Source organism: Marmota flaviventris, chromosome 3, assembly GCF_047511675.1.
Source record: "Marmota flaviventris isolate mMarFla1 chromosome 3, mMarFla1.hap1, whole genome shotgun sequence".
NCBI lineage: Eukaryota > Metazoa > Chordata > Mammalia > Rodentia > Sciuridae > Marmota > Marmota flaviventris.
The window spans coordinates 163,696,465-163,716,316 of NC_092500.1; positions in this window are offsets into that span (position 1 = coordinate 163,696,465).

Below are 19,852 nucleotides of genomic sequence, written 5' to 3' on the forward strand. Positions count from 1 at the left end.
TAGTTGGAGATCACTGGGAGCAATTTACACCAGGACAGAGCTCTCTAAGTTCCTGCACTGCTAGCTTGTTTCCTGCGGAACCCTTACCCTGGCTGGAGCTTCCTCACTGAGATGGTAGACCAATCCTTGCAAGTCCCTTCATTATTCTTTCTTCTCCTGCCTGCCTGAGTTTCCAAGTTCTATGTCCCTTGGGCATAGAAAATCCAAAATGGCTGAGTAAGAAGAGCCTTCACAGGCCTTACCACCATCGGTCTCAGCCATGTGGTGCTGAGCCAGGACGGTATCCAGGGCCTGCTGCTGCACATTGGAGGCAGGACACACTTTCTCTTTCAAGGGGCTTATCATCTCAGCCAGGAGGGACGAGAGATATGAAAAGCTAAATTCCTACACTTGGGAACAAGTGCTCAGTAGGATTGACAAGTACATACTGTAGAATTCAAGGAACAAGGAACAGAGCACTCGTGGAGGGCGGGAGCCTTCTCTCCCCGTGGCTCTCTTTTCCTCCTTCCAGATGGGCCTTGTGCAGCCCTCAGACGTGAGTGGGCCCCTGCATCACCTCCCACTCCCGTATCACAGCCCCACCATCGAGTGTCACCGGGGTCACCAGGGAAAGGTGCCTGCAAACCCTAAGCTTTGTTTCCCTGCCCCCCCTACTCTCTCTTCCCTCCTTCCCTCTCCCCTCTCCTTGCATGTCTATACTCAATTCTCTCTCTTTACAGCAGGAATATAATGTTCGGCGGCTTTACACCCACTCTCTGAATGCTGCCAGCGAATAATGACTAAGGTGGTGGGTGGAAGTACAGCAAGTTGAGACCAATTTAGCAGTCCAGGGTGCCAGGAGGAGGGTGAGTTAGCAGCAAATGGCTTTGCAAAGGCAAGGGGAGCGAAGGTGCCCCCAAAGCCAGCAGACCATCGAGCCAAGTGCAGGGCTCGGCCCCGAGTGCAACAGGCAGGGATTGCCACAGCCACCGGCGAGTCTCCATAGTGAAAAGCATGCACAGGACAGGGCAAGGTTTGAGATCAAAGCTCACCACAACCCCCAATCTCAGCTCCACTTTGGACATCTCTTGAGGGGCTCCTTTAATATATGCCCCTCGAGCTGTGAGTCTGGTTCCCCCTCTCTAGATGCTGCCTGGCTTGGGAGGATCTGCAGCTCTGAAGGGCTCGTGGCCATCCTAGACTGCCTGGGCATGGATGAGATGGAGGTTCTGTGATACGGGGGAGGGGGCTGCCTGAGCACACCTCCCATCATGCTATAGGGAGGCCAGTCCAGCTAGACAGATGTGGGGCCCTTCCTGGTCCTAAGAACTTAGGGTCTCTCTCTCTGAGGATGGGTGTTCTACCACGCACTTGTGAGTGTGTGAATGGGTACCAGAGGAGGGCACAGCTCAGGGGGAGGGGCGATAGCTGTGGATGAATGAATTGTGAGGTGCCGCACGTGCTCAGGCAGACTTCCTGGAGGAAGTTCTCTTCTCCCACAGGGATAAATTGACATAAAGGCAGATCTATTCGTGATCAGAGGGCTGCTCTTTGCCGCCTTTGTCCCACTGGACACAACCTACATCACATCTGTTCAGACACTAATTTGCCCATCACTTAGTAAGAAAAATGACCCCTCTCTCTGGATGGATTAGTACAACCAGCTCTGGTTGTTAGCTGACACACACAGACCCTGCTTGTACCGACTCTTTCTTCCACTTTCCCTGGGCCAGCCCCTGCACCCTCCTTCCCAGGACACTCACTCAGTCCTTTCCTCCACTGGGGGCAGCCTGTGTCCCAATCACTCCCCTAGAGATCTGGTTTCCACAAAGTGCTTAAGTTCCCAGCGAAGAGACTGCTACCCTGTTTTAGTGTGGAACTTAGTTGCTATGGTCAAGAAATTGACTATGGAATAAAGCATACCAATGAAATATCACTAATTCAGATTCTGGGGCAATAAAATGTGCTCTCATTTCAATATAAAGTGGACCCAAAAAACCTTACAAATTGATTAGCTATGAAGAAAAAACAAAACTGGGAATGGTGGCATACACCTGAGGCAGGAAGATTGCAAGTTCAAAGCCAGCCTCAGTAACTTGGTGAGACCCTGTCTCGAAATAAAAAGGGCTGGGGATGTGGCTCAGTGGTAAAGCACCCCGGATTCCATCTCTAGTATCCCCCCAAATAAAATAAAATATGCTAAATTTCATTCTTTAAAGCAAACCCCAAGTAGACATTCTATTGTCCTAGTTTATTGTTTTTTGGGGTTTTTTTGAGCTTTTATTACACACACACATACAAAGTGCTTAGGGAGAAGAGAGGAATAGAAAAAGTGAGAAAAAATTTTGAAGATGTACATGCTAAATTATAATAATTATGAAAGTAACTGAGTTTTTATCAATTTGATTTTTTTCTTAGGCATATTAATACTTTTCAGTGAACCTAAATCTAATTAGACTGGGGGTAGAGCCCGGTGATAGAGCACATGCTTAACATGTGTTGGCCCTGGATTTGATCCCCAGCACCCGCCCTGCATAATCCGTAGGGTCCAGTTATAGCATGACTGGGAGGCGGAATAATGGGTTCAAATCTCAAAACTCTTCGGAAAAATCTTAAAAGACCTCCTACACCTCTAAAAGTTTCGCTCAATTTCTTTGTCTGCCAAATGATAAAGGAAATCTTCCAGGGTTGATGGGAAATATTAATAATAACAATGTGTTCCCTTTTAAAGTCTGAAGTCCTGTGCAAGTAAAAACAGGATTAAAATCATTATTACCAGAAGCTTAGGGATGGCTGAGGGCAAGGTTCAGACACAGTGTGATGTGGGAGGCACAGAATAGAAACTGTAGCGAGAAAAGGCTGCTTCACCCTGCAGCCTGGCAACTGAGTCCAGCTCTGCTTGATGTCAGCCAGAGGGTTTGAATGAGTTCCCTAAACCCTTGGAGGAGGAGCTCTGTATACTGGAAGTGGTCCATCTGCACACTGATTGGAGGCAGAGGTGACAGGTGAGTTACCTCCGCTTTTCATTCACCATGTTGTTTTGGAGGGGGAGACAGGCTCCTGCTAGGGTTCCCCTGGGAAGAGAAAGCCCCAGCTCCTCAGTTCTCAGCTAGCGTCTTGGAGGGCTGACTTTGGGGACTTCTCCAACTACTCTATACCTTCCTAGATTCAATTTCAAGGTTCAGTTCATGACCATGACCTCCCTCATATCTCTAGTTCACCTCCTTCCAGCGGGACAGCTGCTGCATTCAAAGTTGGTACAAACCCATTTCCAATTTACTTGTTACTGATTCATGTGAGCTGGTTTCTCTTTCCAATTATTTTTTTAGCCTTTAAAAATAAAAATCACCCATCTCCCTGGCATCTCACGTAGATAAGACCTTGACTAAATAGTGAAATGCAGAGTTTTCCAAACTTGAATAGTGATCTTTGAAAGAAAATTTAGACTCATCACGAACCCCGGATAACACACATTGCCAACTTGATTTGAGAAATACCGAGGTGATGCAAAGGGCACAGGAAGAGAGCCACCTAATGGTGTGGCCTTGGAGAAACCATGGCCAGATTATCTACCCAAACATGGTAACAAGTCATACTTCCCAGTCCAGTGTCAAGAGTGTCCTAACTGCAGGAACACAAAGATCAATTCAAAAGCAATCTAAAATGTGAGAGCTAAGATGTAAGCTACCTAAAGATTCCCCAGGCTGGATAGCTCTTTGCTGGCAAAATCCCAGAACTCCTTCATTATTGCCCTGGAACCATCTGCCCCAGAGGATTGAAGTGTACAAAGCCCTGGCTCTAAATCCCATTTAGCATCTCCCCCCTTCTGTACTTCTACATTTCTGGACCTGGAGATGGAGTGGGTGAGGACTGGGGTTCTCTTAGGCTCCAGAAGTGTTGGAGGCAGTGCCTGGGAGCAGCTGACCCAGGCAGAGGCCCTATAACAGAGGAAGGGAAGTGAGAAGTCACACCAGCAAAGTGTGCCTGTGCAGAAACCCACCACTGGATGTCACAGTGCTCCCTGCCAAGGGAACTCCTCATCATAACCCAGCGGTGTATTCTGAACTGGGAATTCAAGAGAGAAGACCTCTGCTTCTGGGAACTTTGCAGTTCTTGGGGAGTCAGTGAATCAATACCCTGACACCACGGGATGGAGGCAAGAACTCAGAGGAAGGCCCTTGACCAGACTAGCTAGGGGGAGAAGGGGTGAGAATATTCTGCACAGAAGGAACATGTGTTTCTCTGCTTAATGGCAGCAGGAGAATGTGGAAGGAGCCAGGGTCTGGAGTCTTATGGACCTGAATTCAAATCCCTGTTCCTGTAGCCTCTAACCTAGCTAAGTTATTTCAATCTCCTCTGATAATCACACATGTCTGGCAGGGCTGCAGTGAGACTTAAAGGAGATAATGACTAAAAAGTACTGGGTACACAGAGTATTTAGTGAATGGCATTAAATCTCATTACAATATTGTCCATCTCACCAGTCCATAAGCTGCTTGACTGCAGGCTCTTCATCATTACTGTATTCAACTCTGCAGCCTTGCTGGAGTGCCCATGCTTTGGGAGAGTGTGAGGACAAGATTTGCCATTTGGTGTTGAGAAGCCAGAGGTCTGCATGCATGGGTGAAGAGGTAGACGGCATTGGCGCTCCCCAGCACACCCACTCAGATGCCTTTCTAATGCTAGCCCTTGCCACCATTTACTGAAACCCATGCAGACGGATGGGGCTTCTTACAGACATCCAAGTGCATGAGCTGAATTGGCAAAGCAGGTTAAATTGTTAAAGTGCACAGTGGCAGCAATAACTATTAAATAACAACCATCTTGAGCAATAGTGAATGTCCCACCCTCCCTCTCGCTTGCTTACAGACACACTCTCATCCTGGAAAGACACCTTTCCTTCCTCTTTCCACTGTTTTCTCCTGATTTCCATCAAGGTGAGTGTCTCACACTTAAATTTACCCAGCTGGGGCCTCCTTTTTGGACTCCCATTAGCCTAGACTTTGTTCCCAGTAGCTGTGGGGCCTCAGGGGGCACCCCTCCCTTCTGGTGCCTCGGTTTCTCCACTGGCAGACACAGAGAGTAAACCATGTCTCATGCCAACCTGGTAGTTACATTGTGAGGATAAAGGAGATAACAAATGAGATAATATCTATGATGCACAGAAAGTCCCTCAGAAGAAAGGCACTGGATAAACGCAAGATGTACAGCCACACCTGATTAGTGTGTATGCTCTGCCCACAGCTCCTGCCCACAGACTCTTCTCCAGCCTTGAACACAACCACCCTTCTTGTCTGTAAAGGCTAGCTGTACATACCCATATGCACACACCCTTCAAACACTTCCATTTTCCCTGAGTGCCTGTAGAAAATTATTTTTGAACTTGGAGGAAGCTCCAGTTACAAATCCTCTCTTGCCCCTAACCGCAGCCTCCTCTCCAGGGTCTTGGTGTAGGCAGCTGATCTCCTTGTGGCTGGGCTCCAGGGCTCCCAGGATCACTAGTAGGCTGCACTTCCAGCAGAGTGGGGGACCCTTCTCTGGAGCAGCAAAGCTTTGTCCAGAACTCAGTGCCTGCTCACCAGCTTGCCAGCACTCAATGACCAGAGCAGGGGGGCTGACAGTAGACTGCTTAGGTGCTGGGGATCCATCAGCATCCCTTGTTTTAGGAAGCTGAGATTCGGAAGCCAACAGTCTGCAGCACTTTCCCAGGCATGACACCCGTGGGCGGGTGAGCAGAACACTCATATGCTCCGCAATTCAATCCTTTCCACTTGGAGCAGAAAAGAAACGTCACCTGGCCCTTGATGTTTCCGTGCCTGTTGCTGCCTGGTTGTGGGCTCAGCAGGCTGCTGACAAGAGGAGTTAAGCCTATAGTAGGGTGGGCTGGGGAAGGAGTGGGGGCCTGACTGCCTGCCGTGGGGGAAAAGATTGCACATGGTGTGTGACTGTGTGTCAGATACTGCCTGCATTGCACGTCCAGGACTGACCCTGGTGATCTGTAGTTCCAGAAGGCCGCTTAGACACCAGGTTCACCCACCTTTCTTTCTACCCACTTCACCTCCCGTGATTTATTCCTTCAGGGAAACATTCCAAGCGTCTAATTGCATCCGTGTCCTCTCCCCACCCGTGCGACCACGGCCCATCTCCGAAGTTCCAGGCGGCGAAGTTCAGCGACTGGTCCTTAACTGTCGGACCCTCTTTGGGGCCTCAGCCCCTGTGTCCTCACTTCCTCGCCTCACCTCTGACACTAGTGTCACCTAACACTTATGTCTCCAAGATCAGATTCGGGGCTGGGAGTAGGTAATCCCTGTCTGCCAGAGACCAGACAAAGACAGAAGGACTGACGGACGCACCATCATTTCCTTGGGATTAGCGCCAGATCAGCAGCACCCACGGTGGCAGAGGGGGAAGACCCTGACAGCTACATGCGGAGACAAAGACACCTAGACAGACACTGACACAGACAGACAAAGACCGACGGACGCCAGGACGCACGCAGGGACTGGCACGCCGCGCGGGGAGCTCAGTTTCCCCTGCAGCTGGGCGCCTGCCGCGGCCGCAGACACTCCACGAGAGCCGGCACGATCCTTGGTCCACCGCACCTTACCTGCGCCCTGAGCCTCGGGGCTGGTTTAGGATGTTCTTCTTTTTCTTTTTTTCTTTTTTTTTCCGGCGTCTTTTGCGGTGTGCTCCAGTCTCCCTTCCTCCAGAGCTGGGGTGCCGGGTAGGTCCCTGCGGCGCGGGCAGCAGCTCGCGGCTCCCGATCGCTGGACAAGGCGAGCAGAGAAACTTTCGGCCTCCCAGCCGGTCCGCAGCCACCGCAGCAGCCCGCTCTCTGCTCGCCAGCCTCTGCGCGGGGTCCAGAGCCGCGGGCGGGGCGGGGCGCGGCGGGGCGGGGCCAGCGCCGGCGCCGCTGATTGGCCGGGCTCTGCCGGCAGCCGAGTCCTCCCTGCGCGCGGCCTTTGTTCCCGGCTGACAGCTGGGGCCGCTCCGACCCCCGGGCTACTCCGTGCTCACGGCCCGCGCCGGACGCGCTTCCCGGTCTCCGCGCTCTTACTCCACCAGACCGCACCCCGCGGCACTGCTCGCTCTGTCTTTCTCGCCGCTCCCTTTCTCCCACTTTTCCTATCCTGATCTAACCCCGCCTTCCTCCGTTCATTCCCAGCACACTCCTTTATGCATCCCCTCTCCTGCTCCCTCTCGGCATTCTCCTCTTCTTTAACACTCCTTCCTCTGACAGCTTCCTTTTCCCAGTATTATCTCCCCACCTCCCGACCCCAGCAGAAAGCCGGGTTTCTGGGTTCCAAGACCCGCCGGACTAGCAGCCGAATGCAGGGCATTGCTTCTCCACGCCGGAATTTCAGACTGGAGCCCAGAGCGCCGGCGCTCGCACTCACAAACGTTTCCAGTCACACTTTTTCACCTCGGTCACAGGGATAGCTTCAGGTGAAGGCAAAGGAAGCCCTCTTCGTTTGCAACTATTAATTGCACCCCAGTCCCTTCGGACGCCCTCATTTTCTCATCCAACCTCACTTTCAACTTCTAACAATTGAGCAGGGAGGGCAATCAAGCTCACAAGCTTCGGCCGGACAAAGGGTCACTTGAAGGGGGACTGTGGAGGGGTGTCAGGTGCTGCCTGAGGGTGCACTGAAGCTAATCCGTGAAAAACAGGCGTGGCAGAAGGCACAGCTCAGTTCAGTGGGTGTCAGTCCTAGCCTGAAAGAGGCAAATGTGGAGGTAGGGGGGATGGGAAAGAAGTGGTCAGACCGAGGTGCTGACCTCTGATTACACATAGAATGGGGAAAGACAGCCTAAAGGGGAAAAAACCGTTGTTGTTTTTTTTTTTTTTTCCTGCCACTCCCTTGCTCAAAACCCAGCAGGAAAGCCTCCCTGCCTCCTAGGCTTGACCCTTAAGACTCCAATTCTAGGTTTCCACTACCGCAAAAGAGGGTTTAAGAACTCAGATCTTGGTACTTTTGAGCCAGCACCTTCAATCCCCTAGGGTAACAATTCCCAGAATGTAAACTTGAGGGCAGAGATTTATTTGTTCTATTATGTTGTGAGAAGTTTTGTTCACAGAGGTATCCCTAACACCTGAGATTTGCCAAGCACATAGTAGGCTATCAATAAATTCTTTGAAACAACCAATTCGCAGATTATAGTTTTTCTCAGAGGATTAAATGAGAACCCCTGGCTTGTGGTAAGAACATACGTGCATGGTAGCAATTACACATAACACTGCAAAGTCTATGTGTCGACCACAAAGTCTACCTGGCAGCCTCTTCTCCTTTACCCACCGGTGCATGCACCTGTCTCTTAATCTGAGAAAGTTTTCTCCCACTCCTCTCTCTCTCTCTCAAAGTCCAGTGCCTAAAATGCAATATTTACTCACACTTTCCCTGATAATCCCAGGCAGAATGATGCCTCATTTCTTTAAAGTTTCATGTTTCTTTGGGTCCCATATGCTTGCTCTCAGGTAGGAATGTCTAGGGAATTTTTGCTGAAGGTGTGAATATAGATCCAACATTCTGACACTTAAAGGTAAGGCGGGACTCTGAGAAGGTGGATTTGGGGACCAGGGGGTTTCCAGACTTCAGTCAAACTCATTTTTTGTCTTAAGATGTGGCATTTGATGGAACCAGGCAAAGAACTCCTCAAGCCCATTCCTGGTTCTGGCTCTGTCACTGGCTATTTATATGCTCTTGGACAAGACACTTTCCTGGTTTGTCCGGGCAAGGCCACAATTGTGCTCATCTGCAAAGTGGGCAGTTTAAATGAGTTATTCCTTATGGGCCCTCCTGCAGCACTGACATCTCCAATGGAGATGCTCCATAGAACACTGACTATGATGTGCGGCCATATAAGGAGTGCATTAGGCAGAGTGTGGGCAGTGTGTTGGTGTGTACAGGGTGGGACTGGGATGTACCATGGAATGACAGGAATACCCTAGGGAAGGGATTCTTCAAAGATGAAGTAGTGGCCAGGTGGGGCGGTGCACACCTATCATCCCAGTGATCCAGGAGACTGAGGTGGGAGGATGGCAAGTTCAAGGCCAGTCTGGGCAACTTACTGAAACTCTGTCTCAAAATAAAAATAAAAGAGGGCTGGGGATATAGCTCAGTACTAGAACACCCAGATTAAATCCCCAGGACCACAACGTGGACAACAAGTACCGAAACAATGATCAAGTGGGTGCCCGGAGAGGGGGTGCGAGTGAGGAAGCGGGAAGGGGAAGACCTGTGACGGATGACACTGTATATGTGTGTTGTAGTTGTAGTGTGTGTGTGGGGGGTGGAGAGAGAGAGAGAGAGAGAGAGAGAGAGAGAGAGAGAGAGAGAGAGATATGCCTCTGGAACATGATCTCCAGCAGAACAAAGCCATAATTAGCTCCTGATTCAGCCATCAGGTATGGTCCTGCTATGGCTGAATGAGTTCACACATTCCATTCCCCCAAACTGTGGATTTCTTAATGTGACTCTCCCAGTTTCTAGTCTTGTGAAGGAGCTGGCCCTTCCTGGACATCTGGGTTCCTGAGAAGCTGTCACATTGGGTCTCTGCATCCCTTCGCCTCTTCCTTGTTTGGGTCAAGTCTAGAAAGCAGGATCATAAAGCTTGTGCTTGTGAAAATTCCCTGGCCTCCTCCTCTATTTGCCCCCTGCCTACAGGGCTTACTGTTCTGGCTTGGCATCTCATTCTTCATTGCCAAGACCCAAGACTGGCCACACAGGACCAGACTCATGTGCCAGGTGAGCAAGCTGCCTGTCTGGATTGCAAACATCTCTGCCTGTCTTCCTTGATATATTTTCACTTATCACAATTTAAATAATTACTTAGATTTATGTTTGTCTCTCCAACTCTTCTATAAGTTTCTTGTTCAAAGACAACCACGTCTCTCCTTATTCAACACTGAATCCCCAGAACTCAGCACACTGATGGTATATAATAAGCACTCAAAAAATACCTAGATGGCTCTGGAGATGTAGCTCAGTGGTAGAGTGTTTGTCTTGTGTGCCTGAGTCTCTGGGTTTGATCCCCAGCACTGGAAAAAATACTTGAATGGATACTGTGGTATGTGTGTGTGTGCTTGGGATGATGTTTCAAAAAGAAGTGGACTCAAATTCAGAAGATCCACATCTGTTCTTGCTTCTTCTTCATTATTCTTGCTTGCAATTTTGTTACAACATTTTTTGAGACCAGTTTCCCCTCAGTAAAATGGGTCTAATGACATTTGTACTCTCAATCTCGTGGTGGTGGTAGGAAGATGGAAAGAATAGGGTTAAAGGTGGTGTGGAAGCTACACAATGGCACATAAATATTTAATACTGTGTTGGCAGGTAAAAAAGGCTGATTCTAGGTAAGTGAGGCTGGCTAATCTCCAGAAGTAGAAGAGAAAATTCATGAGGCCACTGAACAAAGCTTTAATGGATCAACAGGTTGTACCCACTCTATCTCCTCGCCACCCCAGTCAAGGAAAAGGAAGGCTGATTTTCCTGCAGATAAAGCCAATGCCTCACAGCCTTAGAGGACGTCTCACCAGAGTCCTGTCCTCCTCTAGAGTAGAAAACAGTTCCCCTGGGTATGCAACTTTTGTTATAAGAATGTAACTCTTATCTCTGGACGTCAGCAAACTGTGCTTTGAATTGGGAGAAGCATCTTTTCCTTGACCTCTCTGGGTGTTCTGAAGATAAGCACGGTGCAATGAAAGTACCTTCCTAGAAAGTACCGTATAATTTTGAGGAATTGTTTATCATTATCACTGGCATTATTATCTGCAACTTAAAATTCTAAGTATTTAACCTGAATTCAGGTTGAGGAGACCAGAGAAGCTACAACTTAGTTGCCCTGGGAGAACTTGCTGACATCGGGATTCCCAGTCGGTGATGAGCCTTTTCCACTTAGATGCTCAAGGAACATTAGGAAATATGTCCACCTTACTCTCTCAGTGAAAGAAAAAAATGCATCAGAGAGCAAGATAAGAAACTGGCCCAGCTTCACTGGGTTTAACGGCAGGCGCCACACCCATCCCAGAAGCATTGTAACTGGTACAGTGCCTGAGTGCGGTTTGAGGGGGTAGTGGTGACCACAGGCAGGCAGTCTTCCCCTGAGCAGAGAACAGTGGACCAGCCAGCTTGTCTAGTGCAAGACCAGGGCTCAAATGGCACTAACGGCTTCTAGTGTGAACAGGCTTTGTTTGGCTAGGCTGGCAAGACTCCTAGGATAATTCTGGAGGAAGCCTTTGATATAAAAGCCAGATCTAACTGGACTACAGAGAACTAAGAAGGAGAAGTTCTGGTTGATGCTCCTGCCCCTCCCCCTCTCCTTCCAACAGAATGGGGTTCCAGGTCAGTTTACACCTGGCTTCACACTGGTATCAAGGCTCAGGTGTTCCCCTCTTGATTCCACCATCTTCAGAGCATGAGTATTGTCCTCAGGATTTCAGGATGGATCCCTCAGTCTGATTATCACATACGGAATCAGCAGTGGACCAAGGAATGATAAATCTCTGTGACTGAGTTTCTTTGTTAGAATGAAGGAAGCCTTTCCCAGATGGTCCCCAGTTGATACAGAACAGGAGTGGTCACGTCACATAGTGGCCATTGTCAGATACTGTGGTGTGTGTGTGTGTGTGTGTGTGTTTGTGTGTGCACACGCATGCGCGTGCGCACAGGTGCACACATTTGGTTTTGTCCAAGCATTTTGAGGGTAGACTAGATATCAAGGTATACCTGTGAATCTCACCTTTGTCTTTGAGAAGGCGGAAGCCTTAGAGAGAACAAATAGTCATAGTGTGCCTATTGGATACCACATCTCTGTTGGACACTTTATCTATAGGATTCTATTTAATCACCATAGAAATCATTATCTCTATTTTCCAAATGAAAAAACTGCAGCCCAGTGTGGTTAAGTAATTTGTCCCAATTCTCACCATTAGTAAAGGGAAAAGGACTAGAATTCAGGCCCATCCAAAGCATTTCTTTTCTTTTCTTTCAGACTACCTATGTAGAATTGATTCTCTTCAACTTTGTCCTAAGCTGAGACCCCACAAATATAGGAGTCTTCCAGGGCCACTATAAGCACAAGACATAAAAGTTCAAATTGCTTTGCTTAGCTCTCAAACACGAACTTCCCCAAGCCCTGCCCTGCCCTCCTGGGTCTCCCACCCCAATACTGTTGAAGAACCTTGCTCCTCAGGTTTTCACCGTGTACCTTGTAGCTTGTGTGCAATTGTTTCAGGGGAATGGATTTTACTTTCCTACTAGATTTTCAGTGCTCTGCTCACAATAGGCACTCAGCAAACATTTAATGCATAAATGAGGGGAAAGACCACCTCTTACGTTTCTATATCTTTAATAACATTCAGCCTGCTCCTGAGCACATGGTTGGTGACTAATGGACTAATTGACTTTGGGCTAATTTCTCCCCAGGGTTGAGGAATGGCCTGCAGACAAAGATGTTGGCATGGCCCTTGTCAGTTCTGAGGAAGGCCTTTTACAAATGGGCCCTGTCGTGCTCACATTTTCTCGTAGCCCAAAACTCATTTAAACAAATAGAGCATATGAGACCATGACTTCTGGGAAATCATTTAGTTCCTCTATGGGGAATGTTGGCACATTCATTCCCTCCCCCCCCCAGGGGGGAGAAAAAAATAGCAGAGGCTTTGGAGCCTCTGTGTGCTGCAATTTAATTTACTCATTTACTCAGTGGTATCTCAGGAAGCTGCTCCAGGAGTCCTAGCCAGAGAGGCTGATGTTTTTTGAGGGTAGGAGGGAGAAGGGCTATTTGGGAGGAGAGTCTGCCCTGGACTTGGGCTCCTGCTGGCCTGCGGTGGCTTTCCCCCAGGTGCCTGCACCATTTCAGTTTGCATCTCCGTCCTTCTCTCTGTGTTCTGGGATTAATTCCATTCTTTCACTCTGCATATCAAATCCTGTATTGGGCAATCAGATATATATATATATATATATATATATATATATATATATATATATATATATATATATATATATATTTTTTTTTTTCATATTTCTATCCTGATCTGTAGTCTCCAGAACACGAACTCAGTGTAGTCACCTGCAAAACTTAGGGGAGAAGCAGCAGAGGGCAGGGGAGGGGATGTGGCAGGTGATTATAAGAGGGAGTCTCTGAAGTTGCTTCTAGCATTTCCCCAGCAATTACTGGGGGAAAAGAGAGAGAGAGAGAGACAGAGGAGAGAGAGAGAGAAAATGGTGGCAGCCAGGTGGAGTGGCCCATCTGTAGAGGATCTTGGTTAGACTTGACTAATTTTACCTTCGGTGTTCAATAGAGAAAATTGTGTCAGGCATCAGTTTGCTTGAGGTTTCCTAGAGGTGGTACGGTTCTTCTCCATCTGCAGGGGCCCATCCTCGGGGTCAATCAACTCACAGGCTCTTTTCTTATCATTATTCCCTAAGCAATATGGCATGACAACTACTTAAGAGCACATCCATTGTTAGTAGGTATTATAAATAACCTGGAGATGATTTAAAATACATGGGAGGATGTGTGCAGGTCTATGCAGATTCCAAACCATTTTATATGAGAGGCTTGAGCACCTATGGATTTGGGTATTCTGGGGGAGGCAGTCCTGAAACCCACTTCTTATAGGTTAGAGGGACAATGGTACTGCCTCATGGTGTGGCTGTGAAGGTAAATGAGGCGCTACGGGCAAAGGACTTAGAACAGTGCCGGGTGGAGAGAAAGACTCTCAAGCGCTGGCTGTTGCTCTTCTTGCCACCTTCTTCCCAGTCAGAAACCCAGGTCCTTTCTACCCATTTTTTTCCCTTATTAGAAACAGTCCCATGATTTGTGCTGAAGCTCATCCAGCATGATCTTGTAGAGAAAGAACGACATTCAAAGCCTGTGGACCTGGAGTGGGCCATGTGGGTTTGAATTCTTCTCTGTACCTAGTGGCTGGTTGTGTGACCTTGGTCTAGTCTCTGGGCTCCAAATGCTCGTTTTCCTGGTCTCTTGGGTGATCTTAACAATATAATTCTACCAGAGTTGGACACAGGAAATAAGATGCATGGTAGACTACAATTCTCAGGGGTAGTGACTACTATAAAATGGAGCACTTCCCACTGGGGCACGCAGGACTGACAGCTTCAAGTCGTCTCCTTCCCGACTCCGCCCCACCCCCTTCCCTAAGGTCTTTGAATTCTATCAAAGGAGATAATCACTCTGAATGAATGAGGCAAGAATCAATTTTCTAGTGTTGGAAGTGGTCAAAGGAAGTACTTGGACTTCCTCTAGTCCTTGAAACCTCAAGGTCAGGTTCTGAGTAGAACTGGAACTCCAAGTGCGAAGCCCTGGCTCCCTGTGGGGAGGCAGCCAGGGGAACCAATCCAAAATGGCAGCTTGAGAGGAAGTAGCCGGCTGCCTGTTCTGGAACCTCTCAGAGCAGTGTTTGGAGTGTTCTCTCTCATTAATCCTATTTAAAGCCCTGCTGCGGAGAGAGGGGAGGCGGGGAGTCCTGTTTCAACTTGCAGCGGTGAGGTTCCCTGCCGCCAGCCACCTCCGCGGCTGCAGGGCTGAGCTCGGTGCCAGGAGGGGCAGGCAGCCTTTCTAGGGCCACTGCTGCTGGCTGTCACCACCTCAGCTGCACAGACTTCCCCGACCCTTAGACCTGCGTTTGACTGGCCTGACCCTGTCCCTGATCTTGGTGGAGACAGAAGCTGTTTGCCACGAAGGCAGGAGGTGCGGTCTGGCTCTTCTGGTGATGAAGGGTGATGGGTAGAGGTGACTTTCCATTGAAGTGCAGTGCGGGTCGGGGCCAGAAACAGGGGGCTCTTGTGCAAGACTGCTTTCTGGGAAAGTCCCTCTCCCTCTGGGCCTGGGGAGGTCTTAAATGCTAAGAACAAATATTCTCAGGTTCTTTCTTTGGGGTTCTCATGGAAGAGCCAGATGGAAGGAGAAAGAACCTCGCTTGCCTTGGAGGGGAAATGTGTGATCAAACCTGTTATTAATGAGGCAGGGCCAGCCTTCTCCAGAGAAAATATGGGGAGTGTTGTCCTCTCTGGTATTATTTCTTGGAAGCCAAGAAGAGACTCCTTTTTCTAACGATCTCCCTGTAATTGAGATCAATGTTTGAGACTCATCTATGGGCGAGACAGAATCTTACACTGTTGTCTGCAGATCAGAGTTCATGGGTAGATCTGACATATACCAGCTATGTGACCATGAGGGTCAGCTGACTTAGCTGTAAGGTTCAGAGAAACCCCATGTTACATATCTCACCCAGTTATTACCAAGACCAAATGAGGTGGACCCGAAGACACTGTACCCAAATGTCAGGATCTCCTTATCCTGACTTATACTTGTTTCCCAATATTCCCATAAGCATCAGGGGCCAAATACTAACATTACAACTACAGAGAAAAGCTTTCCCTCCTCTTGCTCTCAGGACCCTTTCCTGGGACTTCTGTCTGACAAAGGTCTGAGCCTTTCCTAGAAAGACTGGCCAGAGCTTGAGAGTCCTCTGTCCCATGCTCAGTAGAATACTATAAGAGTATAATTGATCTGTAGGAAAGACAGAATCTTCTAGTGGCATCTGAAGATTTAGTAGCAAGTGTAATCTGTCAACGGGAAACAAAACTCTAATTCAGGACCAACACCGCTGGGGCCAATGACCTTTGGGAAGGCACTTAATTGTTTTTATATCTTAGTTTTTCCTCTCAACAAAATGGAGATAATAAAATTGCATCCCTTGTGTGCATTTGGCTTGCATAAGGGTGACAGGAGACTGAATAAAACCTTGCAAATGTAAGGTAATTTAGACCCCTGGGACTGTCAGGCTGTCCTCGATAAACGCCCATTTGGCGGGGACTCTTGTTATCTTGAAACACAGCCAACTTCACAAGGATTTGCATGAAACTCCTACAATGCCAGGCACCATTCTCATTGCCTTGAGAGCAGTAAAGCAGTTGGCGAAAATATGCTATTTTAGGATTTAAAACTGAAAAGCAAAAAAAAAAAAAAAAAGGAAAAAAAATCGATGTGAGCATAAAGGGATAATTTAACAGGATTGTACTCAAGAGGAAAGAGGGAGACATTATATATTAACTTCTAGACAAGTGGAACTTGACTTTTATGTAGCAAGAGAAATCACCACCACTGGAAAAGCAAGTTAACAGCCCTGTTATCACCAAGCAGGGAAAAAGTGGTGCAAACTATCTCTAAGACGTCTCCGGGGTTTGAGGAAAAACACTCATGTTTTAGACCGACAGAATCTTGGCCTGGACATCAGGAGACGCGTCCTTGTGGATTTCCTTTTCTCCTCAGGAGCAGAGATTTAGTAATTGGTAGAGGACTTGATATGCTCCAACATTCTCTCATTTGATCTTTGCCAACCTTCTAACGTAGGGAGAGCAGGGGTTATGTCCCCAGAAGATCGAGGCTCTGTGAGATTAACTCACATTCTAACAAGCCACAGAATATGGCAGAAACCAAGTCTTTTTTGGATTCACGTTCTTGACATACAAACCGAAACCTATAGACTAATGAGAATTTGACAGAACTAAATATCATCTTGACCCATGTGTCATCAGTGCAAGAATCCTCATGAGAGCAGGTAGCTACCAAACTTCTCCAAGATTTATGTTAACAAAGAACTCACTATTTCCTGAGACAAACCCATTTGCTTCTTTAGTTATTTATTATTTGTTTACGTATTTTTTTTAGGTACTGGGATTGAACCCAGGAATGCCTTATGACTGAGTCACATCCCTAGTCCTTTTTATTTTATACTATGAGCTAAGTAGCTGAGACCTGCTTTGAACTTGACCTGCCTCAGCCTCCCAAGTTACTGGGATTGCAGGTGGCCACCACTCACTGGGCAAACCATTTTATTTATAACATTTTTACATATTGGGGAATTTTGGTGAAAAGAAAATGAAACTCTGTCTCCCAGTAATGTAAGCCTATCCATCAACGGTTCATTAAATGTTGAAGCTGGAGGAGACCTTGGAAATGATGTAATGACAGCTCAGGTCTAAGTGATGGGTCAACGTGAGCTGCTGGGGGAGCTCAGGGCTCTGCTCCCAGGCTGGTCCTCCAGCTCTACCGTGCTAACCCTGCCCACTTGAGCAACTCTAATAAGCCAACTCCCTCTTCCACCCAAAAGTCTCACAGATATCTGAAAACCACAATCCAGTCTGCTTGAGTTTCTTTCTTTTCAATTTGACTGTTCCCACTACTGGACCAATACTCTTAGAACATGATTTCCTCATTCATTCAACTTATATTTCAATAGAACCAGCTCTGCCCAACACTCTGCTCAGTGCTGAGTAGTGAGCAAGACAGATTCATCTGTGTCTTTATGAAACTTCATGAGATAGCCTGGTAGGGAACACAGGCATTGAACAAAGAAAATAGAGGGTGGGACATGCGATGACACAGGAAGGACACAGACATCTAGGAATCATTTCAGGAAAGGCACCTGATCTGTGCCACCACCAACCACCTTGTTGCCTGGGTGCTTGCTTTCTGTCTTGCCAGGTCTCCATGAAGTCTGGGCCCTGAAATGGTCAGATCGATTCACATATTTGTTCAAGACAGACAGAAGCCAATCTCTTTTCTCTGCCCCCCACCTTTTTTTTTTTGTAAAATGTTTACCTTATTTCTTTTTTCTTTTTCTTTTTAAAGAGAGAGAGCGAGAGAGAGAGAGAGAATTTTTTCAAATTTTTTTATATTTTTAATGTGGTGCTGAGGATCGAACCCAGCGCCCCGCGCATGCCAAGCGAGCACGTTACTGCTTGAGCCACATCCCCAGCGCCCCCCCCCCCCCAGGTTTTTTTGAACAAATTAAATTGTCACAGGTGGGGGCGTGGGCGGAGGGCAAGCTAAAGCTGAGTTTGTTTGTTTGCATCTTGCTGCTGGCTTCTGGTAGCCTGAGGTCACCTAAAACCCATGTGATCTACTGTCCAGTCAGACCTGTTCAATATTTTCATGGAAATGAAGCAATTCACAATTCGCTCATACTCTATTTCATCTTTTTGGCTTGGGTCCAAGATTCTACTCTGTAACCATCTTTGTCTGGGTTTCTAGTAACAAAGATACGTTTGCAAGAACTAGAAACATGCTCAGGTCATCTCGGTTCGTGGGAGTTTATTGTATGGACAAGAAAACCACAGGCCCCCAGCAAGGGCTCCTAAAGAAGGCACTGTTACTCATCACTGAGGAGTGACCACAGCAGCTGCAAAACAAAGACCCTGGGACCGTCTGCCCACGAAATGTTCTTCCTCTTCTTCCTACTGGAGTCTTCTTCTCTCCTCCTCCTTCTGCCTGTGTCTATCATTGTTTCTTTCCGTCTTTTCACTTCTGCACCCTCCTGTCAGCTGCCTGTGCGGCTTTTAAAAGCCCAGGAGATCTGAGTAAAGCAGCCTTCCTTATCCAGCATCTTGCACCTGCGTGGTCTGGACTCTGCAGATCAGACACTGTCCCTGATCTAATCGGCTGTAGACGGAAGGGTGGCATCTTGTCCGAACAAGCACACTCAGAAGAGGGGTGTGGATGATCAGGTCCCAGAGCAAAGACTCTTAAAGTGACTAAGTGTCTGAGTGCTTCATAACCAGCTTCTCATTTACATTGAGATTTCATTCCTTTAAGTGTTTACTTTATGTTTTCTGGGTTTCACTCTTTTGTGTCTAGTTCCAGACGTGGTCCCTCCCTTACAGAGCAGGCCGTCTCCTTTCTCCTCTTCACGTGTGTGCTGGAAGAAAGAACCATGATCCCAGCCACTTGTCACTTGAACCAGAGGAGATTTATTACTTTTAATCTAATTGATGCTTGTTATAACAGGAATGTCTTATGCATCAACAAAGATATTGTCCAAACTTGTGGTGGAGTTGGCAGTCACTCAGTGTCTTGCCATATACCCTCCTTCTTGTCTCTACATCTAGTCTTTGATGGGCAACCAGGAAAGGGGGATTCAGAAAGCTGGTTTTCTGGAAGGATAGAGATAATGTCATCTGTGGTTCCTGCGGTCAGCCATTCTGATGTCATTTTTTTGCTTGACAGAACTTTATAGGATCTGTAGGACTAAAAGACTGACACTCAACAGGGTACTTAAATGTCCATTGGATACTCCCTATTTCAAACAAAATATAAGTACTTTTTCAGTTTCTTGCAATCAAAGTATGAAGGTGGAGTCAATCAATAGTGTCCTTCATAAATCCTGAACTTGGCTAAAGTCATAACAGCATGCATTGAGATCTGTAGGGCAGAAGAAGTTCTCTAAGTATAAAATTAAAATAAAGTAGTGTCCCAGACCCCCCAGTGGGTACCGGAAACTGTATATATATATATGTTTTTCCTATACCGACACACCTAAGATGAATTTTAATTTAAAAAGTAGGCAATGTAAGAGATTAAAAATAATAACTAATAACTAAGTAGAATGATTATAAAAACATATTATAATGAAAGTTGTGAATGTAGTCTCCCTCTCAAAATATTTTATTATATTATACTCACAATCTTGTGATGGTGTGAAATGATGGTATGCCTGTGAGATAAGATGAAGTGAGATGAGTAGCTCAGGAATTATGACACAGTGTTAGGCTGCTATATAGCAGTGCCTTGAACACCAGCTCTGTAATATCACAACAGGCCATCTGATTACCAAGATAGCTACAATGTTACTAACAAGCAGGTAGTGTATACAGCATGGATACTCTGGACAAAGAGATGATTTACATCCTAGGTGGGAAAGATTTTATAACACTGCTCAGAATGGAGTATAATTTAAAATTAGTAAATTTTTATTTCTGCAGTTTTTCTTTTAATATTTTTGTACTGCAGTTTGATTGTGGATAACTGAAATTGCAGAAAATAAAACTGTGTATGGCAGCGGGACTACTAT